The 17,854-nt window shown below is 38.9% G+C and overlaps 1 long non-coding RNA gene across 1 annotated transcript; it reads left to right on the top strand.

Annotated features, from left to right (window-relative positions):
• Positions 1-871: 871 nt before the first annotated feature.
• Positions 872-15,702, top strand: LOC116583930. The gene is made up of 3 exons (XR_004282972.1): positions 872-952; positions 5,856-5,864; positions 15,693-15,702. It is a non-coding gene; the product is annotated as an uncharacterized LOC116583930 (long non-coding RNA).
• Positions 15,703-17,854: the final 2,152 nt, after the last annotated feature.

Here is a 17,854-nt window from a genome sequence, read left to right as displayed (position 1 = left end):
TGAGTGCTTTCAACCAGACTCCAAGTTAATGCTGGTCCCCAGATGCAGGGCACTCTCAGATTGGGGTATTACTTTCCAACCGGTTGCCTCTGGTGGTTCCCTCACCCTTTTGTTTATCTTCTGATATCAGTCCACCATTCCCACTCCGCCTTAACTGCACACTGGCATCTTCTGCCCCTGTAGAGATCCAGATGTGTGTAATTCTGATCTCAAGCTGATTTCATGAGTGATTGTAGTTCTTTAGTAGGTAATCAGCTCACTTTAGGGTACAGGTTGAAAAGGTGCCTCCTCCTACTTCCCCGCCATCTTGTCCCCTCCCTCTTTCTTTTTTTCAAGATTTTATTTATTTGACAGAGAGAGAGATCACAAGTAGGGAGGCAGAGAGAGAGTGAGAGAGGGAGGGAAACAGGCTCCCTGCTGAACAGAGAGCCCGAAGTGGGACTCCATCCCAGGACCCCGAGGTCATGACTTGAGCTGAAGGCAGTGGCTTAACCCACTGAGCCACCCTGGTGCCCCTCAAAATGAGTCTCTTGTAGACAGCATATGGATATGTGCTTTCTTTTCATCCAATCTGCAATCATGTTCCATTTCACGGGAGAATTTAGGCCATTCATATTGACAGTGATTATTGAAAGATATATATATTTTTTTGCCATCATGTTGCCTGTGAAGCTCTCGTTTCTACAGATTGTATCTGTTTTATATCTTGCTCCATTTTAGACTCCTCCCCCTTAATATTCCTTGCAGGACTCACTCGATAGTCACATATTCTTTCTGTTTCTGCCCGTCTTGGAAGCTCCTTATCTGTCCATCCATTCTGATTGACAGCCTTGCTAAAGGATTCTTGGCTGCATGTTCTTCTCATTTAGTACCTTAAATATGTTTTGCCAGCCCTTTCTGGCTTGCCAGGTTTCTATGGACAGGTCTGAATTATTCTGATATTCCTCCTTCTGTATGTAAGAACTTTCTTCCCTCTCACTGCTTTCAAGATTGTTTCCATGAGTCTAAGAAATGAGAATTGTACTATTATATGTCCTGGTGATGGTGTGTTCTCGCTGATCATGGGAGGGGTCCTCTCTGCCTCATGCACACAAGCTTATTTCCTTCCCCAGATTAGGGAAGGTCTCAGCTAGGATTTGCTCAAATATATATTTTAGATCTCTCTCTCTCCACCCCCTCAGGGATCCCAATAATTCTGATAATGGAACATTTCATTCTCACTAATCTCTCAGTTTGATTCCTTGGGAGATATATATATATATATATATATATATATATATATATATATATATATAAATATAATTGGATTCCTTGGGAGATATATATATATATGTATATATATATATGTATATATATATATATTTAAATTTTTTATAAACATATAATGTATTATTAGCCCCAGGAGTACAGGTCTGTGAATCACCAGGTTTTCAAACTTTATAGCACTCAGCATAACACATATCCTCCTCAATATCTATAACTCCCCCACCCTCTCCCCTTTGTCCACCCAGCACCCCTTTGTTTTGTGAGATTAAGATTCTCTTATGATTTCTCTCCCTCTTGATCCCATCTTGATGTAATTTATTCTTTTCCTACACCCCAAACCCCCCACATTGCATCTCCACTTCCTCATATCAGGGAAATCCTATGATAGTTGTCTTTCTCCGATTGACTGATTTTGCGAATCATAATACCCTCTAGTTCCATCCACGTTGTCGCAAATGGCAAGATTTTATTTCTTTTGAGGGCTGCATAGTATTCCATCCTATATCTACACCACCTCTTCTTTATCCATTCATCTGTTGATGGACATCTAGTTTCTTTTCATACTTTGGCTCTTGTGGACATTGCTGCTAGAAACATTCGGGTGCACGTGCCCCTTTGGATCACTACATTTGTATCTTTAGGGTAAACACCCAGTAGTGTGATTGCTGGGTCATAGGGTAACTCTATTTTCAACTTTTTGAGCAACCTCTATGATGTTTTCCAGAGTGGCTGCACCAGCTTGAATTCCCACCAACAGTGTAGGAGGGTTCCCCTTTCTCCACATCCTCACCAGCCTCTGTCATTTCCTGACTTGTTAATTTTAGACATTCTGAATGGTGTGAGGTGGTATCTCATTGTGGTTTTGATTTGTATTTTCCTGATGCCAAGGGATGTGGAGCATTTTTTCATGTGTCTGTTGGCCTTTTGGATGTCCTCTTTGCAGAAATGTCTGTCCATGTTGTCTTCCCATTTCTTGATTGGATTATTGGGTCTTTGGGTGTTGAGTTTGCTAAGCTCTTTATAGGTTTTGGATCCTAGCCCTTTTTCTGATGTGTCATTTGAAAATATCTTCTTCCATTGTTTCAGTTGCCTTTTGGTTGTGTTAACTGTTTCCTTTGCTGTGCAAAAGCTTTTGATCTTGAAGAAGTCCCAATAGTTCATTTTTGCCCTTGCTTCCCTTGTCTTTGGCAATGTTCCTAGGAAGAAGTTGCTGTGGCTGGGGCCAAAGACTGCTGCCTGTGTTCTCCTCAAGGATTTTGATGCATTCTTTTCTCATATCACATCTCTCTTCATCCATTTAAAGTCTATTTTGGTGTGTGTTGTAAGGAAATGGTCACGTTTAATTTTTCTGGATGTGGCTGTCCAATTTTCCCAACAGCGCTTGTTGAAGAGACTCTTTTCCAGTTGGACAATTCATTCTTGCTTTGTCGAAGATTAGCTGACCATCGAGTTGAGGGTCAGTTTCTGGACTCTCTACTATGTTCCATTGATCTATGTGTCTGCTTTTGTGCCAGTACCATTCTGTCTTGATGATGACAGCTTTGTAATAGTGTTTGAAGTCTGGAATCGTGGAGTTGACAGATTTGGTTTTCTCTTTCATCAGTCCTCTGGGTATTTTCATAGGGATTGCATTAAATGTGTAGTTTGCTTTAGGTAGCATAGACATTTTCTCTTTCATCAGTCCTCTGGGTATTTTCATAGGGATTGCATTAAATGTGTAGTTTGCTTTAGGTAGCATAGACATTTTTACAATATTTGTTCTTCCAATTCCAGAGCATAGAACATTTTTTCCATTTCTTTGTGTCTTCCTCAGTTTCTTTCATGAGTACTTTATAGTTTTCTAAGTATAAATCCTTTGCCACATTGGTTAGGTTTATTACTAGGTATCTTTTGGTTTTGGGTGCAATTGTAAATGGGATTGACTCCATAATTTCTCTTTCTTCTGTCTTCATGTTGGTGTAAAGATATGCAACTGATTTCTGTGCATTGATTTTATAACCTGACACTTTATTGAATGCCTGTACAAGTTCTAGCAGTTTTGGAGTGGAGTCTTTTGGGTTTTCCACATATAGTTTCATATCATCTGCAAAGAGTGATAGTTTGACTTCTTTTTTACCGATTTGGATGCCTTTAATTTCTTTTTGTTGTCTGATTGCTGAGGCTAGGACTTCTTGTACTGGGTGAATAGCAATGGTGATAATGGTCATCCCTGCCATGTTCTTGACCTTAACAGAAAAGCTCTCAATTTTTCTCCATTGAGAATGATATTTGTGGTGGGGTTTTTATAGATGGCTTTGATACTATTAAGGTATGTGCACTCTATCCCCACCCTTTGAAGAGTTTTGATCATGAAGGGATGCTGTACTTGGTCAAATGCTTTTTCCTCATCTATTGAGAGTATCATATGGTTCTTGTTGTTTCTTTTATTAATGTATTGTATCATATTGATTAATTTGAGGATGATGAGCCAACCTTGCAGCCCTGGAATACATCCCACTTTGTTGTGGTGAATAAACCTTTTAATGTACTGTTGGATCCTATTGGTTAGTATTTTGGTGAGAATTTTCGAATCTGTGTTCATCAAGGGTATTGGTCTTGTAGTTTTCTTTTTTGATGGGATCCTTGTCTGATTTGGGGATGAAGATGATGATAGCCTCATAAAATGAGTTTGAAACTTTTCCATCCATTTCTATTTTTTGGAACAGTTTCAGGAGAATAGGAATTAATTCCTCTTTAAATATTTGGTAAAATTTCCCTGGGAAGCTGTTTGGCCCTGGGCTCTTGTTTGTTTGGAGATTTTGGATGATTGTTTCAATCTCCTTACTGGTTATGGGTCTGTTCAGGTTTTCTATTTCTCCATGGTTCAGTAGCAGTAGTTTATATGTCTCTAGGAATATAGACATTTTTTCCAGATTGTCAAATTTGTTGTGTAGAGTTGATCATAATACATTCTTATACTTGTTTGAATTACTTTAGTGTTGATGTGATCTCTCCTCTTTCATTCATGATTTTATTTATTTGGGTCCTTTCTCTTTTCTTTTTGATAAGTGTGGCAAGGGATTTATCAATCTTATTAATTCTTTCCAAGAACCAGTTCCTAGTTTCCTTGATTTGTTCTTTTTATTATTGTGGTTGTTGTTGTTGTTATTTACATTTCATTGATTTCTGCTCTTATCTTTAATACTTCTCTTCTCCTGCTGGGTTTAGGCTTTTTTTGTTGTTCTTTTTCCAGCTCCTTTAGGTGTAGGGTTAGGTTGTATATTTGAGACCTTTCTTGCTTCTTGAGAAAGGCTTGCATCACTATATATTTTCCTCTCAGGAATGCCTTTGCTGTGTCCCACAGATGTTGAACTTTTGTGTTTTCATTGCCATTTGTTTCCATGAATTTTTTTTTTCAATTTTTCTTTAATTTCCTGCTTGACTCATTAATTCTTTAGAAGGATGCTCTTTAGTCTCCCTGTATTTGGGTTCTTTCCAAATTTCCTCTTGTGGTTGAGTTCTAGCTTCAGAGCATTGTGGTCTGAAAATTTGCAGGGAATGATCCCAATCTTTTGATACCAGCTGAGACCTGATTTATGACCCAGGATGTGGTCTATTCTTGAGAATGTTCCATGTGCACTAGAGAAGAATGTGTATTATGCTGCTTTGGGATGGAGTGTTCTGAATACGTCTGTGATGTCCATGTGGTCCAGTGTGTCATTGAAGACCTTTATTTCCTTGTTGATCTTTTCTTTGGATGATCTGTCCATTTCAGTGAGGGGAGTGTTAAAGTCTACTACTACTATTGTATTATTATCGAGGTGTTTCTTTGATTTTGTTAATTGGTTTATATTGTTGGCTGCTCCCATGTTAGTGGCATAGATATTTAAAGTTGAGGGAAATTGAAAGGGGAGATGAACCATGAGAGACTATGGACTCCAAAAAACAACCTGAGGGTTTTGGAGGGGCGGGCAGTGGGAGGTTGGGGGAGCCAGGTGGTGGGTATTATGAAGGGTACATATGGCATGGAGTACTGGGTGTGGTACATAAACAGTGAATTCTGTTATGCTGAAAAGAACTTAATTAAAAATAATAAAATTGTTAGATTTTCTTGTTGGCAGACCCTTTGAGTATGATATAGTGTCCTTCTTCATCTCTTATTATAGCATTTGGCTCAAATTCTAATTGATCTGATATAAGGATTGCCACCCCAATTTTCTTCTGGTGTCCATTAGCATGGTAAATTGTTTTCCACCCCTTCACTTGAAATCCGTAAGTGCCTTTGGGTCTAAAATGAGTTTTGTGTAGGCAGCATATACATTTTTCCCCCACTCTGACACCCTGTGTCTTTTGATTGGGACATTTAGCTCATTTACATTCAGGGTAACTATTGAGAAATATGAATTTAGTGCCATTGTATTGCCTGTAAGGTGACTGTTACTGTATATTGTCTCTGTTCCTTTCTGATCTACTACTTTTAGGGTCTCTCTTTGCTTAGAGATACCCTGTCAGTATTTCATGTAGAGCTTATTTGGTGTTTGCAAATTCTTTTGGTTTCTGTTTGTCCTGGAAGCTATTTATCTGTCCTTCTATTTTCAATGATAGCCTAGCTGGACATAGTATTCTTGGCTGCATATTTTTCTCATTTAGTGTTCTGAATATATCATACCAGTTCTCTCTGGCCTCCCAGGTCTCTGTGGATAAGTCTGCTGCCAATCTAATATTTTTACCATTGTATGTTACAGACATCTTGTCCTGAGCTGCTTTCAGGATTTTCTCTTTGTCGCTAAGACTTGTAAATTTTACTATTAGATGACAGGGTGTGGTCCTATTCTTATTGATTTTGAGGGGGATTCTCTGACCTCCTGGATTTTGATGCTTTTTCCCTTTGCTGTTTTAGGGAAATTCTCTAAAATAATTCTCTCCAATGTACCTTCTGCTCCCCTCTCTCTTCTTCTGGAATCGCAATTATTCTAATGTTTTTTCATCTTATAGTATCAGTTATCTCTAAAATTTTCCCCTCGTGGTCCAGTAATTCTTTGTCTCTCTTTTGCTCAACTTCTTTATTCTCTTTCATTTGGTTCTTTATATAACTAATTCTTTCTTCTGACTCATTTACCTAGCAGTAAGAACCTCCATTTTTTTATTGCACCTCATTAATAGCTTTTTATAAATTTCAACTTGATTAGATTTTTGGTCTTTTATTTCTCCAGAAAGGGCTGTTATTTCTCTGGAGAGGTTTTCTCTAATATCTTCCATGCCTTTTTTGAGCCCATCTATAACCTTGAGAATCATCATTCTGAACTCTAGATCTGACATATTACCAGTGACTGTATTGATTAGGTCCCTAGCCATCGGTACTGCCTCTTGTTTTGTTTTGTTGTTCTTGTTGTTTTGCTTGTTTGTGGTGAGTCTTTCTGCCTTTTGTTTTGCCCAGGTAAGCCTCTATGAAGGAACAAATAAAATACTAAAAGGGTGACAAGGACCCCATAAACATGTGCTTTAACCAAATCAGAAGAGACCCCAAATCATGGGAGGGGAGAAAGGGGATAATAAAAGTTCAGAAAAAAAATTAAATAGAAAACAAATAAGGAGGGGGAGTCAAGATGGCGGGGAAGTAGGAGGAGGTGCCATTTCAACCTGTACCCTAAAGTGAGCTGATTACTTACCAAAGAACTTCGATCACCCATGAAATCAGCCTGAGATTAGAATTATAAACGTCTGGATCTCTACAGGGCAGAAGACACCACTGGGCAGAGCGTGAAATGTGCATGCCCCTCAAACCCTCCCCTGAGACAGGTGCTGGAAGGCCCAGCCTGGTGGTCTCAGAACAGCACCCTGTTCTCAGAGCCTGAGACATGCACACAACCCACAGTCTCCCCTGAGAGAGGTGTGCACAAGCAGGTCACTCAGAACCAGAAAGACCAGGTCTCCCAGCCATGGCCAGTGGTAAAATCTCAGTGTGTGATTGCTGCTTGGAACCTCTCTGACGGTCTGGAGCTGCCCAGATGGCCACCACTGCCATGGTTTTGGGTACAAGCAGAAGATCCTGCGTGCCCAGGAACCACAACTCAGAACCTGTTCTGCCAGCAGCCAAGGGGAGTTTATATGGGCTCTGCAACACCCACAGATGAGCAAACTATGGCTTCTCTCTGAGAGAGAGGTCAGGGTGCAGCTTGCTTTCCCCTTAACCTACAAAAACCATCAAAAGGGTTCAAGGCGAGAGAGAAAAAAATAGTGAACAAACATAAATACCTCCAGAGAACAAAAGGCTACAAAACCGGCTTCCTCAGAGCCCACCCCCTTGAGGGGGGTAGGAGGACTTAACTCAGGGAACATCATTGACTGAAAACTCACGTGGCTAGCCCCTCACCCAGAAAATCAACGAGGAAAGAAAAAAAAAAACTACAAGAGAGCAACCACCGCTTCTTCATAAGACAACTTTTATTTTTAATTTGTTCCCACTATTATGGCTCATTTTTTATATAGATGATTTTTAACCTATTTACCATCACAGTGAGCTATCCAGTACATCAAATTCCATAATAAACTTCTAACCTGAACTTTTAGAAACACACACCTGTGTTTTTCTTTTCACATTTCTATTTTTTAAATTTCTATTTTTAAAATTTTAGTTTAATTTAGTCTAGTTTATGCCTTTTTATTTTTATTTTCTGTATTCACATAGAGTTACACTTCAAAGTAATACCCTTTCCCAAATCAATACTACCCCTATATGTAAACGAATTTTTCATCCCCCTTGATCTTAGGAAAGTTGAGTCCTTTAACAAAGATATCAAGATACATCCAGGAAGAATCAAAACAACCTTCCTCGCCCACACTGAGAATTTATAACCACTCTCCCATCTTTTTCTTCCAGCAGTGTTTCTGAGTTTTGGTGTTTGTCCTGATAGTATATAAAACTTAGACTTGGGGTTCTTTGTGACTAGGTTTTCCTTTATTTGCTTATATATATATATATTTTTTTGTTTTCTCTTGTCATAACTTTTATCAGTCTTTTTGTTTGTCTGTTTTTGTTTGTATAATTCCTAAATCTTACCTTGGGTCCCATTTGGGCTGAAGACTCTCTTTTATCTTCCCTTTCTACCCCCCTCACTCTCTCTCTTTTTTTCTTTTTCTTCCTTTGGTTGGGGAATCTTGATTGCTCAGAAGTGTTCCAGGGAGCACCTTGACTGCACCACGGTCGACACATCCAGCTACATCTGTTCAGTCATCTCTCACCAAAATGACTAGGAGGAGGAATGCCCAAAAGAAGAAAAATACAGAGAATGGACCTTCTGCAACAGAGCTGTTGGCTATCAACATAGACAATATGTCGGAAAGAGATTTCAGGCTAACAATTATCCAGGCAATACCTAGGTTGGAGAAAGCCATGGATGACCAACGGAATTGATTAGGGAGTAACTGAAAGTAACTGAAAGCGATAATGTACACAATGTTTGGGCAGAGCTAAAAGCTACCATGGATGAGGTTCACAATGCTCTCAATGAGTTCCAATCTAATCTAAACTCTTGCAAAGCTAGGGTAACTCAGACAGAAGATAGAATTAGTGACCTGGAGGACAAATAGATAGAGAGAAAGGACCAGGAGGAGGCCTAGAACAAACAGCTTACAAGCTATGAAAACAGACACAGGGAAATAAATAATGCCATGAAATGATCCAACGTCAGAATTATTGGAATCCATGAAGGGGAAGAGAAAGAAAGAAGTCTAGAAGTATAGTGGAACAAGCTCTTCATGACAATTTTCCCATTTCTCGCAAGTGGAGCAAGCGTGCATGGAGTAGAGGCCAAATGGTCTCCAAACAAAATTATAGATTCCAAAAAATCATCAAGACATCACGTAGTCAAATTGAGGAATCATAATTGTAAGTATAATCTCTTGAAAGCTGCTAGGTCAAAGAGTATTCTTATGTACAGTAGAAGGCCCATCAGAATAACGTCAGACATGTCCACAGAGACCTGGCAAGCCATAAAGGCCTGGCAAGATATATTCAGGGCACTAAATGAGAAGAACATGCAGCCAAGTGTACTTTATCCAGCAAGACTGACATTCAAAATAGGTGGAGAGACAAAGAGTTTCCAAGACCAGTAAGGCTTAAAAGAACATGCAACCACCAAGCCGACACTGCAGGAAATATTAAGTGGGTTCTATAAAATAAAATGGCACAGGGTTGCACATTGGATAAAACAACAGGACCCATCCATATGTTGTCTACAAGAGACCCATTTTGAACCTAAAGATACACCCAGACTGAAATTGAAGGGATGGAGAAGCATCTTTCATGCCAATGGGCCTCAAAAGAAGGCCGGGGTAATGATTCACATATCAGATATATTAGATTGTAAACTAAGACTAGTCAGAGATACATAAGGAAACTACATAATTCTTAAACGGACTATCCACCAAAATGATCTAACAATTATAAATATCTATGGCCCCAATATGGGAGCAGCCAATTACATAAGAAAGCTGTTAATCAAGATAAAGAGTCATATTGATATGAACACATTAAAAGTAGGACATCCCAAAACACCTTTCTCAGAAATAGACAGATCATCGAAGCAGAAAATCAATAAAGAAACAAAAGCATTGAATGACACACTGGACCAGATGGACCTCATAGATATATACAGAACATTCCACCCTAAAACAACAGAATACTCAGTCTTCCCCAGTGCACATGGAACCTTCTCAAGGATAAACCACATACTGGGTCACAAATCAGGACTCAACCGATACAAAAAGACTGAGATTATTCCCTGAATATTCTCAGATCACAATGCTTTGAAACTGGAGCTCAATCACAAGGAAAAATTTGGAAGGAGCTCATCCACCTGTAACTAAAGACCACCTTTCTTAAGAATGCTTGGATCAACCAGGCGATCAAAGAAGAACTGAAACAATTCATGGAAGCCAATGGGAATGAAGACACTTTGGTGCAAAACCTATGGGATACAGCAAAGTTGTTCCTAAGGGGTAATACATAGCCATACAAGCCTCCCTCAAAAAAATTGAAAAATCCAGAACACAGCAGCTGTCTCTACAACTTAAAGAACTGGAGAATCAACAACAAACAAAACCAACTCCACACATAAGAAGGGAAATAATCAAGATTAGATCAAAGAGGTAGAAACCAGAGATACAGTAGAACGTATCAATGAAACTAGAAGCTGGTTATTTTGGAAAGAATCAATAAGATTGATAAACCATTGCCACACTAATCCAAAAGAAAAGAGAGAAAGCACAAATTCATAAAATTATGAACGATAAAGGAGAGATCACAATGGACACCAAGGAAGTAGAAACAATCATCAGAAGTTATTATCAACAGATATATGCCAATAAGCTATGCAACCTAGATGGAATGGATGCATTCTTGGAAAACTATAAACTCCCAAAATTGAACCAGTGAGAAATTGACAACCTGAATAGACCAATAACTAGTAGTGAGATTGAAGCAGTGATCAAAACCTCCCAAAAAACAAGAGCCTAGGACCTGACGGATTCCCTGGGGAATGCTACCAAACTTTCAAGGAAGAAATAACACCTATTCTCCTGAATCTATTTCAAAAAATTGAAGCTGAAGGAAAACTTCCAGACTCTTTCTATGAAGCCAGCATTACCCTGATGCCCAAACCTGATGCCCAAACCAGGCAAAGACCCTACCAAAAAGGAGAATTTCAGACCAATATCACTGATGAATATGGATGCTAAGATTCTCAACAAGGTCCTATCACCAGAATCCAACAGCACATTAAAATGAGCAGGTGGGATTCATCCCTGGGCTACAAGAATGGTTCAACATTTGCTAATCAATCAATGTGATAGAACAAATTAATACGAGAAGAGACAAAAACCACATGGTCCTCTCAATCGATGCAGAAAGAGCATTTGACAAAATCCAGCATCCTTTCCTGATTAAAACGCTTCAAAGTATAGGGATAGAGGGAACATTCCTGAACTTCATCAAATCTATCTATGAAAGACCCACAGCAAATATCATCCTCAATGGGAAAAAGCTTGCAGCCTTCCCATTGAGATCAGGAACACGACAAGGATGCCCACTCTCACCACTCTTGTTCAACTTAGTATTAGCAGTCCTAGCAACAGCAATCAGACAACAAAGAGAAATAAATGTATCCAAATTGGCAAGGAAGAAGTCAAACTCTCTCTTCACAGATGACATAATTCTTTATATGGAAAACCCAAAGACTCCACCCCCCAGCTACTAGAACTCAAACAGCAATTCAGTAACGTGGCAGGATACAAAGTCAATATGTGGAAATCAGTGGTTTTCTTATACACTAACAATGAAAATACAGAAAGGGAAATTAGAGAATCAATTCTTTTTACTATAGGACCAAGAAGTATAAGATACCTGGGAATAAACCTAACCAAAGGGAGCCTCCATTTTTTATTGCACCTCATTAATAGCTTTTATTGATTTCAACTTAGATTTTAGTTCTTTTATTTCTCCAGAGAAGGCCTTTATTCTCCCACGAGGGCTTCTCTAATATCTTCGATGCCTTTTTCAAGCCCAGCTCGAACCTTGAGAATCGTCATTCTGAACTCTAGGTCAGATATCCCCAATATCTGTATTGATTAGGTCCATAGACTTTGGTACTGCCTCTTGTTCTTTTTTTTTTTTTTTGTGGTGAATTTTTCTGCCTTGTCATTTTGTCCAGATAAGAGTATATGAAGCAGCAAGTAAAATACTAAACGGGTGGCAAAGACCCCAGGAAAATATGCTTTAACCAAATCAGAAGAAACCGCAAATCATGAAAGGAGAAAGGGGATAAAAAGAGGTTTAGAAAAAAAATTTAGAAAACAAATAAAGAAAAAATATTTAAAAATCATATATATATATAATATATATATATATATATTAGATAAACTAGTTAAAAAGTTAAAAAGAAAAGGGTAAAAGTTAAAAAAAATAGCAGCAGAAGAAGAATTTTTTAAATTTTCAATTCAGAAAATTGAAAAAAATTAAATTAACTGCAAGACTAAAGAATCATGGGGAGAAAGCCATGAGTTCTGTGCTTTGCTTTCTCCTCCTCTCGAATTTCGCTGCTCTCCATGGTATTCAACCCACTGATACCAAGGTATCACTCCTTGGTAGGTGAACTTGATCCTGTCTGGATCTCTTGTTGATCTTCTGGGGGAGGGGCCTACTATAGTGATTCTCAAGTGTTTTTGTCTCAGGTGGTATTGCACCGCACTTACCAGGGGCCAGGCTGAGTATTCCGCTTGGGTTTGCTTCTGGGAGCTTTTGTTACCTGAATGCTTTCCATAGAGTTCCTGAGGATGGGAAATAAAATGGCAGCCTCCCAGTCTTCAGCCCAGAGGAGCCGAGGGCTCGAGGCCCCACTCCTCAGTGCACCCTCGGAGAATAGCGCCCAATCACTCCCGTTTCCCTGGCCTCTGGTTGCGCCCTCAGCTCACCCAGCCTGTGACTGGTTCAAGGTATCCCCAAACTGAGAGCAAACTCCTCAGTTCTGTCTCTGTATCTGGCTTCCCCATTCTAATACCTGCAAGTTCTGTAACACTCAGACACCCCCAATCATTCTGTGACCCTGAGGGACCTGGGACCACACTGACCCCAGGTGGGGTTCACACCGGTTTAGCCTCTGGAGTGATGTCCCTCAGTGGAACAGACTTTAAAAGTCCTGATTTAGTGCTCCATTGCTCCACCACTTGCTGGGAAGCAGCCCCTCTTGTCACAGTCTATCTTCCTGTCGCTTTGGATTCTCTTTTCCTCCAGTCCTACCTTTCAGAAAGTGGTTGATTTTCTGTTTCTAGAATTGCTGTTCCTCTTCTCTTCAGTCTCCATTGGATTTATAGGTGTTTGCAATGTTTAGAGAAGCTATCTAGCTGATCTCCTGCTACCTGATGTAGTCTCAGCCTGCTCTTCTCTGCCATCTTGACTCCTCGTCCTGTACATTGATTTTGACACATTCCTGAATTGCTGTATGAGTTCTAGTAGTTTGGGGGTGGAGTCTTTTGGGTTTTCCATATAAAGTATCCTGTCATCTGCGAAGAGAGAGAGTTTGACTTCTTCAGTGCCAATTTGAATACTTATTACTTCTCTTTGTTGTCTAATTGCTGTTTCTGAAACTTCTAACACTATGTTGAACAAGAGTGGTAAGGGTGGGCAACCTTGTCATGTTCCTGATCATAAAGGGAAGGCTGTCATCTTTTGACATTGAGAGGATATTCGCTGTGGGTTTTTCATAGATAGATTTTATGAAGTTGAGGAATGTTTCTTCTATCCTTATACTTTGAAACATTTTAATCAGGAACAGTGCTGTTTCTTGTCAAATACTCTCTCTGCATCAATTGAGAGGACTATGTGGTTCTTCTCTTTTTCTCTTATTGATTTGTTCTATCACATTGATTGATTTGTGAATGTTGAACCACCCTCGCAACCCAGGGATAAATCCCACCTGGTGATGGTGGATAATCTTTTTAATGTACTGTTGGATCTTATTAGTAGGATCTTGTTGAGAATCTTAGCATTCATATTCAGTAGGGATATTGGTCTGAAATTCTCTTTTTTTGTGGGGTCTTTGCCTGGTTTGGGCATCAGGGTAATGCTGGCTTTATAGAAAGAGTCTGGAAGTTTTCCTTCTGCTTCAGTTTTTTTGGAATAGCTTCAGGAGAATAGGTAGAGTAGTCAGAGATACAGAAGGACACAACATCATTCTTAAAGGGCCTGTCCACCATGAACACCTAATGATTGTATTTATTTAGACCCCCAATATGGGAAGAGCCAACTACATTAGACAAAAATTAAACAAGATAAAGAGACATATTGATGTGAATACAATAAAGTAAGGAATCCTAACACTCCACTCTCAGTAATAGACAGCTCATCAGTGTGGCAATTCCTTTAGAAATTAAAAATAGAGCTTCCCTATGACCCTGCAATTGCTTACTGGGTATTTACTCCAAAGATACAAATGTAGTGAAAAGAAGGGCCATCTGGACCCCAATGTTCAGAGCAGCAAAGGCCACAGTCACCAGCCTGTGGATATAAACAAGATGCCTTTCAACAGTCAAACAGATAAAGACGATATGGTCTATAGGTACTATGGAGAATATATACTATACTATCAGAAAAGATGAATACCAACTTTTGTATCAATATGGACGGGACTAGAAGAGATTATGCTAAGTGAAATAAATAAAACACAGAGTCAACTACCATATGGTTTTCATTACTTGTGGATCATAAGGAATAACACAGAGAACATGGGGAGATGAAGAGAAGAGACTTGGGGGAATTTTAAGGTGGAGATGAACCCTAAGAGACTGTGCACACTGAGAAATAATCTGAGAGTTTTGGAGAGGTGGTTGGGGGTTGTGTGAACCTTGTGGGGTGTATTATGGAGGGCACGTATTGCATGTAGCACTGGGTGTGGTGCATAAACCATGAATTCTTAAATACTAAAAAGGAATTTAAAATATAAATTAAAGAAAAAAAACAATGTCAGTTTCACCATTCCTATTATTTGGATTTCATTTATTTCTTCAATAATGTTTATTATTTCATTTTATCTCCTAACTTTGGAATTAGTTTGTTCTTTTTCTAATTCCTTATTGTGTAAATTTAGGTTGTTTTATTTAGGTTTTTTATTTTTTTAATATACGCATTTATTCCTATATTCTTCCTTCATAGAAATGGCTTTTGTAGCATACCATAAGTTCACTTATTTTTCTTTGTTCAAGATACTTTCTGATTTTCCTTTTGATTTTTTTTTTTTTTGTTGTTGTTGTTCCATTGCTTATTCAGGAGTGTGTTGTGATTTCCACTGATTAGTATCTTGCTTAGATTTTCTTTGCTAGGTGATTTCTTTTTTTCATACACTGTAGTCATAAGTATACAAAATATTATTTGAATCTTTTTAAATTAGTTAAGGTGGGATTTGTGGTCCAGCACAGGGTCTATGGTAAAGAATGTTAGAGGACAACTAGAGAAGAGAATGTTGAGAAGAACTTATATTATGGTTCTGACAAACGCAATCTCATATATGTGTCTCTTAAGCCTATAGTGCCCTTGATGTCTGTTATTCCTTACCACCTTTCCATCTGGATGATCTGCCCTGTTCTGAAGGTGGGATATTGTAGTCCTACAATTATTTTATTGTGGTCTATATCTCCCTTAGATTCTGTTAATATGCTTCAAATATTTAGATACTCCCATGTTGGTTTCACATATATTTGCAATTCTTGTATCTTCTTGATGAATTGATACCCTAATATGAGTAAGGACCTTCTTTGTGTTTTGTAACTGATTTAGATTTAAAATATATTTATTTGACATAGGCACAACCACTTCTGTTCTGTCTTGCTTGCCCTTTGGATGAACTATGTTTTCTCATTCCTTTACATTCAAGCTATTGGTATAATTAAAGTTGAAGTAAATCTCTTTTTTTTTTAATTTTTTTTTAAAGATTTTATTTATTTTTCAGAGACAGAGGGAGAGAGCGCGAGCGAGCGCAGGCAGACAGAGAGGCAGGCAGAGGCAGAGGGAGAAGCAGGCTCCCTGCCGAGCAAGGAGCCGGATGTGGGACTCGATCCCAGGACCCTGGGATCATGACCTGAGCCGAAGGCAGCTGCTAAACCAACTGAGCCACTCAGGTGTCCCTGAAGTAAATCTCTTATCGACAACATATTGTTGGATATTGTTTTGTTGTTGTTGTTGTTTTGTATTTTGTCTGTTTTTATCTTTTTTTAAATCCATTCAGTAGCTCTGTTTCTATGGACAGAATTTGATCCTGAATGCTTTAATTAATTATTGATGCATAAGAACATAACTGTTGCATTTTCTTGGTTTCTGAATTTAATTTTATTCTACTTTCTCCTTGTTTGGAGTTTTGTTTTGGGATTTATGCCCTTTTGTGCTATTCCTCACTTGCTTCCTATATTTTGTGTATCTATTATAAATTTTTTATTTGTGGTTAGTAGAAGACTAAAATTAAATTTCTAGACATATAGAGTCTCTTTGTTATAATGATGTAACTTTGATGGAATAGAAACTCATTTTAATTAACCTTCAGTCACATTTCCTATAACTAATGTCACATTTAATTCCCTTTATTTCACACATATACCCACTAACCATCCTTCTAACCACCTCAGATTTCTGTACACATTTAAGAGTCTGGTTTATCCTATATCTCTTTTTCTCAATTTGTTCATTTGTGTCTTAAATTACATAAATGAGTGAAATCATATGCTATTTGTCTTTCTGTAACTGGTAGATTTCACCTAGCCTTATGCTCTCCAGCTCCATCCCACATGTAGCAAGTGACAAGATTTCATACTTGATTATGGTTGAGTAAGAGTCTATGGTGTATATGGAGGACAGGGAGATGGTGTAGAATTGGGGAACTACAAGCTTGTCTTGATACAGAACACAAATAGAAGATTTTCCAATCGATCTAAACATGACAGAACTTGATCTGATGCCTACAGATTAAAATCCACAGCAAAAAAGAGAAGCCACATGGAATACAGGAGGTAGTGTGGAGATGTGGCTTAGGGGAGAAGTGGATGGTTGGTGTTGCAGAGGGGAGAGATTCATGAGGGAGGAGCACACTGGGAACCCACAAGGAGAATATTACCCAAAGCTTTTGGCTGTGAAAATGAGGGACTGAATGACATGAGTTCTTGCAACCAGGGGGGCTTAAAGCCCTGAGTTTTAAGTCATCAGGATTGGCTGACATCAAATTTGGAGAACACTGTGTTGCTCCTGGAGGGAACACAGGCAAACAACTAGGTGCAGACAGCCTGAAAACAATGAACAGAGACAATACTTAGAGACACACTGGAGAGATTATTTGTTTTTTGAGTTTATCTCTGAGGGGCAGTGTTTGTGGAGATGTCTCTGTGGGGTCAAAAGAAACATTGGACTCTCCCACCACAAGCATAAATACCAAGCTACCTGCCAAAAGCAAGGCAGAGAGGACATTGGCTGCCTGACTTGCAAACATGAAGTCCCAACCTCTGCACTCTGGTGGCACTGCCTTTCTCAGTCAAACCCATTCAGTTCCTGTAGAACAGGCCCTACCTTATTGACCTTTATTCTTAAAGGTACTTTATGGACCTTTATTCTTAAAGCCCTGCCCATGGTCTCCTGAGCATAGCATTCTACAGTCCTTAGTTCTGTTGAGTTGGTGTTAAGTTTCCTTTAACAGGCAAACCAGAGTCCATGAAAGAAACCTCACCATATCATGCCAGACACCAAACACTCCCCATGGCAAGAAGAGATTCTGCAGATGACTGGCAAGGGACAGAGGGAAGCCAAAACACAACAGCAGAGTACATGTGACACACACCTGAGACTCTCTAAGCACCAGGAATTGGCCACTACATGATCTCCTCTTTCTAATGCCATTACTCTCAGTAGCTGTCCAGAAAACATAATGGGCTTTTCAAATACAGAGAAGAAGTCAGAGACTTAGACCAAATGCAAGATGGAAGAATCTGAAGTGAAATAATGAGAAAAGATCATGACCAAGCAGTCTAAAATCTAAGTGAAACAGATACATGTAACATTCACAATCAGGTGTTTAATGCA

The sequence above is a fragment of the Mustela erminea genome, chromosome Y (assembly GCF_009829155.1).
Source record: "Mustela erminea isolate mMusErm1 chromosome Y, mMusErm1.Pri, whole genome shotgun sequence".
Lineage (NCBI taxonomy): Eukaryota > Metazoa > Chordata > Mammalia > Carnivora > Mustelidae > Mustela > Mustela erminea.
The sequence above is the reverse complement of the archived record's forward strand: the minus strand, read 5'-3'. Positions and strand labels throughout refer to the sequence as shown.